At 41.4% G+C, this 8117-nt stretch overlaps 1 non-coding gene across 1 annotated transcript; it reads right to left on the bottom strand.

Moving 5' to 3' along the window:
* Positions 1–5737: 5737 nt before the first annotated feature.
* TRNAA-AGC (transfer RNA alanine (anticodon AGC)) lies at positions 5738–5810 on the bottom strand. The gene has a single exon. It is a non-coding gene; the product is annotated as a tRNA-Ala (tRNA).
* Positions 5811–8117: the final 2307 nt, after the last annotated feature.

The raw sequence follows: 8117 nt of genomic DNA, 5'->3' as shown, positions 1-8117 counted from the left end.
TGTGCAGAAATAATCTATAGTAGCTCTCCTCATGCTTTCTGATGTAAGGACTCTTTAGAGTCTTAAAAACTACTGTGAAACTCAAAGATATTTGTGGATTATATCTATTGGTATTTATCACATTAAAAATTAAAACTGAAAAGGTGAAAAATGTTAATTTTTTTCTAAAATAACAATGATCAAACCACTATATGTTGAAAAATAGCTATATGAAAACATTTATGAAAAATAAATATTTTAACTCTCTTTAATGACTGGCTTACTAGAATAAAGGTAATATATAAAATGTAAATATAAATATAAATTTTTATATTTGTTTCCACATTCAAACTGTTAAGATATAAAATTTTGGTTTAAGCATATGAAGAAAGTCTGGCTTCACACAGATTATGCACTTAGAAAAAAATAAGTCATATTTTAACAGCTTTTTCAGGTAATTGTGGATATTCTTTGATTTACACCCAAACTTGACAGCTGTAAATTTCTTTAGGATTGGTTGCAATGTAGAATCTAAAGCCACATCACTAACTTTAAATGGATCTTTTACCCCTGTGTGATTTTGTGACATATTGTTATTTTGATCCACTGAGATATTTAGCTTTTCTAAATGTTGAAACATTTCAGTATATAGTATCAAACAAACCAAAAAGAACATTCATTAAAACCATCCAATCTCATCAGAAAAGCCTGTAATGCTTGGAATGCTGCCAGCTCATGAAGTTTTCTAAATGCTAATTTTCACTTGCAAGCTAGAATTTTTTCATTGTAAACAAATACTGTCAATTTTCTTTGCAGTGACAGTCTCTTTTCTTTGGTTTTTGAGAAAATTTCTGCCAATAACCAAAGTCTAAATATAAAATAGTGTTATATTTAGTGTTGACTATTACTTGTTTTTCCAAATAAAAGTGGTGCTCCATAAAAAAGAAGAAAGAAAAAGCAGCTCACAAGTCAAAAATCACCTGAATGCTGTTCCTAGAAACAATCGTTTTCTTTTGATTAACAGCTGAAGTGCTGTATCTGCACTTCCCATTTATTCACACAGAATATTAAAAAAAACATGTACTTAAGGGTTGAGATTTAATAACAACTATTTTTTTACTGCTTCATCAATGATATTTTTAAGTAGTTAACACTTCCACCACCCCCCACCCCCCGCCCCGTGTGTGTAGCAGTTATGGACGTAGTGACTACTAGTACTTCATAATGTCACTGCCTTGATCCAATAGTTTTACCCCTGTTGTTTTTGCATTATTGGCTTTTTTCATTGCAAATAAAGTCTTGATGTTATTATGAAAATATTTTTGGCCTTACAGACACCCTGAAAGCATCTCAGAACCTCCGTGGGTCTGAGCACCACACTTTGAATACTGATGATTTAAGTTTTTTGTGGAAATTTGAAGGACAAAAGGTCAAGGTTGCCTTGGCAGTTTTGAACACAAATGCCAGCTATATGGCAGGTTGTGAATTAATATCTGTTGGATGGACTAAAGAATCTGAAATTCTATAAATATTCACTTAACAAATGACTGTGATTATGTGGAAAAGAATGGTGGAGAGAACATCATCTAGAGTGGAGAAACAGCACACTTTTTGTAAAGCAAAATCTGCTTTCAATATCTAGCATTGCCGCTTATCAGCTGTATTTAGTTCTGCTGAGCCTCAGTTTCACCAGTAAGATGGGGATAATGGTATCTATGTTTATGGCAAAAAGTTAAATTGAACTAAATGAAATGATGTCAATAAAATCGTTAATAGAGTTTTTGGGGACATAGAGGTGAAGAGAACACAGGGATTCATCATAAAATCAGTTTGTGATATTTTGAGGGGAATATCTCAGATGACATAGGTGGAAATGCAGATTTAAATTATGACAGGTAAATGTAGACTGCAGGCATGTTTGGAAGCTATTTATTAATTCAACTGCTATTTAGTGAGAACCTACTATTCCAACAGAGGAGACAATGGACAGTAAAATACGTACTAATATATCTGAGGGAATGGAGATCCAGATCAATAGAAAATCAGGTCAGGCACAATTGTTCAGTCGGTACACCATGCCTGTGTGAGGTTCTGTTCAGCAGGATTAAAGAGGGCTATGAGGGGCTTAGTTATCTTCAAGAGTTAGTGACCCTGAGCTAAGAAAACTGGAAATACAGGAAGTAGCCCATTTGGAGAAAGAAATTAGATGGTCGCTGTAGAACCTGAGTGCACACAGCTTTTGGTCTCCCTCTTGGTGCAGTGGACAGCACCTTAATCTCATAATCTGAAGGTCTTGGGTTCGAGCCTCAGAGAGAGTGGTGTCTGTAAAGAAAGCTTATTCTCCTTGTACTTGTCTTAAGTGTAGACCAGTGGTCCCCAACTTTTTTGGCACCAGGGGTGGATTTCATGGAAGACAATTTTTCCCTGGGTGTGAGGAGGATGGTTCAAACACATTACATTTATTGTGCAGTCAAACCTCTCTGCTCATCATGATCTGCATTTGCAGCCGCTTCCCAGCACTAGCATCATCCCTCAGCTCCACCTCAGATCATCAGGCATTAGGTTCTCATAAGGATCCCGCAACCTAGATTCCTTGCGTGCGCAGTTTACAGTAGGGTTCCTGCTTCTGTGAGAATCTAACGGAGCTGCTGATCTGACAGGAGGTGGAGCTTATGCGGTGCTGCGAGTGATGGGGAGCGGCTGCAAATACAGATGAAGCTTCGCTCCCTAGCCCACTGCTCACTTCCTGCTGTGCAGCCCGATTCCTAACAGGCCACAGACCGGTACCAGTCTGTAGCCCGGGGGTTGGGGACTGCAGGTGTAGACGATAACCACATTTCCTTTAGAGAGAATATCATTAGAGCATCCTGGCTAGCTGAACTTATTTGCAGCTGAGACTTAATTTCTTCTTTTCAAAAATAGCAAGAGTGGAATTGCGTCAGGGCCAAAGCTTTCCCACAGTAACTTCCTCCCGGTCCTCATTTGACATGCGCACCAGGGCCGCGCAGTACATATTTCTTAAGAGGGACTCTCCACCTTCAGTGCGGTGCTGGCTCCACCTTGGTGCCAGTGGAGCTCCAGAATGCTGAATGGTCCTGAAAAACCAGTGGGACATACAATGTCTAGTCCAGAAATAATCACGTGCCACAAATACCTAATAGCGAGAGGGCAGGGATGGTTGTTGGGAGAATGGTAACTCGCTGTCTTGGCAGGCAGGAGCCAGCAGGGTACACGTCCCTATTCTCTGGCTTTGCTCCTTCCTTCTCTCTGGATGGATAACCACTGCCTCCCAGCTGACCACTTCAGAGTTGTATGGATGGATGCAGATGTTGAAAACATTGACCTTCTTTAATTGATCTTTCTCTTTTAATTTCATGGCACACAGAGGACAGGAAAACATTGGACACCTTTGAAGTGTGATAAATCGGATCTGTTCCCCCCCCTTCCCCCCCAGTGGTTCCCATGCCAGGGCTGGCAATATTTTGAACAACACTCCAACAGACTGTATATGGGCAATGAAGGGAAATCAAGGAAGAGAGAAGGGGAGGAATCTCTAAATGGGCAGAGATGCTCAAAGTGGAAGAAGGTCTGTACTGGGGGGAAGTGGTCATTTTCTTCTCCTCGATGCAGAGTGCTATATGGCAGGCGGGAGGAGGCTTCCACTCCTTGTTATAGGAGCTGAGAGAAGTTCATTTTAACAACAAGAAGACCTCTCCATTACTTGGAACTGGATTTATGTGGGTATTTAACCTGAAAAACAAGAAAAGCCAATGATAGGAACCTAGAGAAGTTAGAGTACTAGAGAGTATATGGGCTGAGGTCTGGTAATAGGCCTAGGCAGACTCATAGTTCCCAATGGGTTCTAATGGCCTGAGGGCAAGGTGGTGGAATCTGAAGTACTTCACCAAATGCCTACAGGTTCTGGAGTAAAGGAGTTCAGGCCACAGAAACTTCAAACCTAGCATTCACTTCCCTACCAACCTACAGCTCAAGCCCGTTGTGAGGCAAGATCAAACAGTGTCTGCTGGGGTGCAGGGGCTTAAAGGAGATGGCAGAAGTCAGCCAATATGACATCCCCTGCAGACCCTGAGCTGTAATCTGGAGGAGCTCTGGCTCTGCCAATTTGCCTGCAGTTCCATAAAGACCAACTGTTAATCCCCATACCTGCCACTCACTCTACAGATAATACCCTTTCATCTTTTCCCAGTCTTATCTCTTGAACAAGAGACATCCTACAGATCTATCAGGCCCTGGATCAAGTTTCCATCAGAATGAGCTTCCACCAAAGCTCAGTTAACCACTCTTTTATCTGAGTCATCTAAATAGCTTATTATTTATTCATTCAGTTAATATGGAATTTCTGGGACAAGATCCCTAAAGTTGCTAAGAGCACCAGTGAAAATGAGATTCCTTTGTGGATGAAAGTAAAAAATGGAATCCATCACAATGCTCTGAGATAACTAAGTTGAAGGAGGTTTGTGCAGCACTCCAAATTTCAAGGGAAAGCCCATTGCTGCTTATCTAGGAAGCTAATGGCCTATTCATGGATGAGGTGGACTAGGTCGAGCGTGGAGCACAATGGACCAACAGTATTGTTGGAGGGGAATAGATTAGGAAGCAGAAGCCTAAACAACACTCTCCAGACACTGCATGGACATTGTTTCCAAATGGATCTTGTAACATCAAAAATTAAAGCTGAACATTGATTTCTTTCTAACAATTATTTTATTTAGCAACCTAAAAACAAACAAAAATTATTTCATTCCCTTTCATGTCTAAAGGACAGAATATTTAATTGGAATTTTAAACTTAAAAAATGCTTATCTTGGATCACATATAAATAAACTATTTTCTCTATATGCATGGTTTTTCCACTTATACATGGCTAGGTGCACTAGGAATGGTGGTACAAAGATGGAGCCTGGAATTTCCAACCCCAAAGCCACCTCCTAGACAGCCATACCTTCAATAGCCAGTTGATAATTATAACTTTTTAAAGATGAAAGAGCAGAATATTCTTGGATATCTGTGCTAATTAATCTGGCAATTCCTACTTTGGCCTTCCCCAGATGTGGCCTGCTCCCTTCCATGAAATTAAGAACTATAAATTGTAATAGAAACAACAAAGCAAAATATGTTAATATCCTGGGATGGGGGCGTGGGATGAAAAATTACCTATTTGGTGCAATGTACACTATTTGTGTGATGGGTACACTAAAAGCCCAGACTTCGCCACTACGCAATGTGTTCACATAACAAAACTGCACGTGTACGCCCTAAATCTACAAAGTAAGATACTTTCTGGAGGTGGCAATATTTGTGAAGAAGATGGAGTAGGGAAAGATCCTATGGGCATCACTTTAGCTGTGCTTGCCTAAAGATAGGAAATTTGCTTTGAGATCTGATTACTTAGGAGGACCAAACCTGGTGCAAGAGTAGAAAGGAAAGGAGGCTGGAAGTAGGGGTAAGTGGTGTCATATTTGTGAACAAGATGGAGTAGGGAGAGATCCTATGGGCATCACTTTAGCTGTGCTTGCCTAAGGACAGGAAATTTGCTTTGAGATCTGATTACTTAGGAGGACCAAACCTGGTGCAAGAGTAGAAAGGAAAGGAGGCTGGAAGTAGGGGCAAGGGGTGTTTTTGTGGGGAGCAGTAATAGGGGTAGTACTAGAGAGGTATCATTTTTTCCGGGGTAAGAAGCTCTGAGGTTGTTAACCAGAGAAAGAAGCGAATATACAAAGAAGGTTAACAAAAAAATTGGAGAATGCGGGCATTGATCCCGCTACCTCTCGCATGCTAAGCGAGCGCTCTACCACTTGAGCTAATTCCCCGCCGCTAGGTTGCGGGGGAATATGTCACCCCCACCTACTTTTCAGGTTTTTGGGGGCCTGCCGCGAACTTCGGGCGGGCCCAGCCCCAGGCAGTAGAAGATTGAGGGTGGTACTTGTCAGATGTTGCCTTGGGCAAAGCTTTGTGAGCCTGGACTGTGAATAAGGATCTCCAAAGAAGAGCACGGAGGAAGACCTCTCTCCCAACTTCCCAATTTCACTTTTGTGATCTCCCGGAAGTAAAGAGAGCATATCCCAGACGTAGAAGCACTACCCATACTCGCCTGGGATGCTGGCAGCTATTCACAGCTATTCCAGCCTGCTCCAGAGTTGTATCACTTGCTCCTTGCAGGCACGGTCACCCAGAAGTGGTGGGGCAGCTTCTCTCAGCCACAGAGCCTCAAGGCAACCGCACCGTACCCTTGGGCCAGGTCTCCGGCAAACCTCTTCTTGCCTCTGCCTTCCTTCCAGAGAAGTCCAGATATCCTGAAAACCTAATTTTCCTTAACTTCTCAAAGGCGCAAACCGGCTGCCCAGGGTAGGGAGAAGAGGAGAGGAGAATTTTAAGAGGCTACTGCGTCTAAATGAAAATAAGGGCTTTGCTTCAGTTGGACTGAAGAATAGTCGTGAGAAAAGGTAGAGAACGCACCCACTTGTGTCAATCCTTGCCCAGTCCTGAGTATCTGTTGGGTTATTGAGTCTGAAATGATAACTTCCCTTTGTCCTGAAAGAATGGTCAAAATTTTAACCCTTTTTCCTTTCTGAGTTTAATAGGCAAGAGCTATTTTCTATATTCCTTTCCAATTGTGCGTACAGAATCAACACATTTGACCTTAATGTTTTGTCTAACACAGGCATTTAGCTCTGATCCAAGTATCCCATTTAAAGATCTTGACCTTCTTGCCTCCCTCTCATCTTTGATCTAACCCTCAATGTACGCCCCAGATATACTTCTCCATAGGGGAGAATTCTTGGATTTCCCAGAGAACATACAGTTCCTGAGGCTACACAGAGTACTTTCCTCCTCCTGTAGGACTCAGGGAATGATGGAGAACCATGGAGGGCTGAGGAAGAGAAAGCTTGAGAATTTTAATCTCAATCTGTAGATTCATTGCTGAAGTACTTATTGAGTACCAGGCACAGTGGAGGCCAACAGTTTTGTTACAGAAACTGCAACAACAGCAGCAAGTAATACTACTTAACAATTGTTATAGTCTAGGTACTATTTTAGATATTGTATATGTATTAATACAGGTAAAATGCGTAGAAATAGTCTATAGTCTTCATTTTTCATGTGGAAAACTGATGGAAATTTATCATTACAGACCTCAAGGATCTTCCAGCCAAAAGGGAAAACAGTTGGAGGCTATACAATGTCTGCTCTTTCGGCACTTCTCTTGCCATCCCTCCCATCCCCCATTTCTCTTAGTCTATTGGGCACCACACTCTCCTTGGTCCTTTTTATGCCTGTCCACTTCTTCAGTTTCCTAGGCCAACAGAAGAGGGCTTTTCCTTGTTATCCTAGTAGAGGCTACATTAGCTCAATTATCTCAACGTTGTAGTAGATTACAGATCTGTTTCTCACTAAAGAAGAATTTTCATTTAAGATAGGAACAGGTCATTTTCTCTAACTAGCATCAAGTAGGGATTTTGCCTAATTAACATTTGTTGAATCAAGACATGCTATACAGGTAATTTAGAAGCCTGAAAGGAGAGAGTTTACAGATCAGTCAAGACTGGACAACGGATGAGAATCTTGAGCCAGGGACTAACAAACCCATAGGAATTTCTTTGTTTGAAAAGGATTGGAAAGAATGAGAAGGCATTATCCTCAGAGTGACTGGTGGGCGCAGGCATTAATTAGCCAATTGCCTTCATGGAACTGCAGTTGGTTCGGGGAAGCTTCAGGGCCCTCCTTCATGTTCCCAGTTTATGAGGAGTGCACATCCTAAGGATGGGAAAGGTTGCTCATGTGGGACACAAATTCCACAACACACTTTATTATTTATGCCATTTTGGGTTCATTTACAAATAAGGAGATAAAATAGAAAAGCACAGTTAGTCAATAAAATTGTTTTGGCATTATGATTAACATAGAACAATGCTGGGAGGAATCAAGTGGTGTCAAACAGAGATTTGGGTGATGGAAAAGGGAGAAGGATGGAAAGAGAGGCAGATCCTGATGGCAGCCTTAGGAACTTACAGGAAGCCAGTCTTCCTGAAGCCAGCCTGTCTATACAAAGATCAAATGCTCTTTTCAGCATTTTGAGCTCTGTTATGGCCAGCTGAGCTAAATATCACATGATATAT

Source organism: Eulemur rufifrons, chromosome 18 (assembly GCF_041146395.1).
Source record: "Eulemur rufifrons isolate Redbay chromosome 18, OSU_ERuf_1, whole genome shotgun sequence".
Lineage (NCBI taxonomy): Eukaryota > Metazoa > Chordata > Mammalia > Primates > Lemuridae > Eulemur > Eulemur rufifrons.
This window is presented reverse-complemented; position numbering and strand designations above follow the sequence as displayed.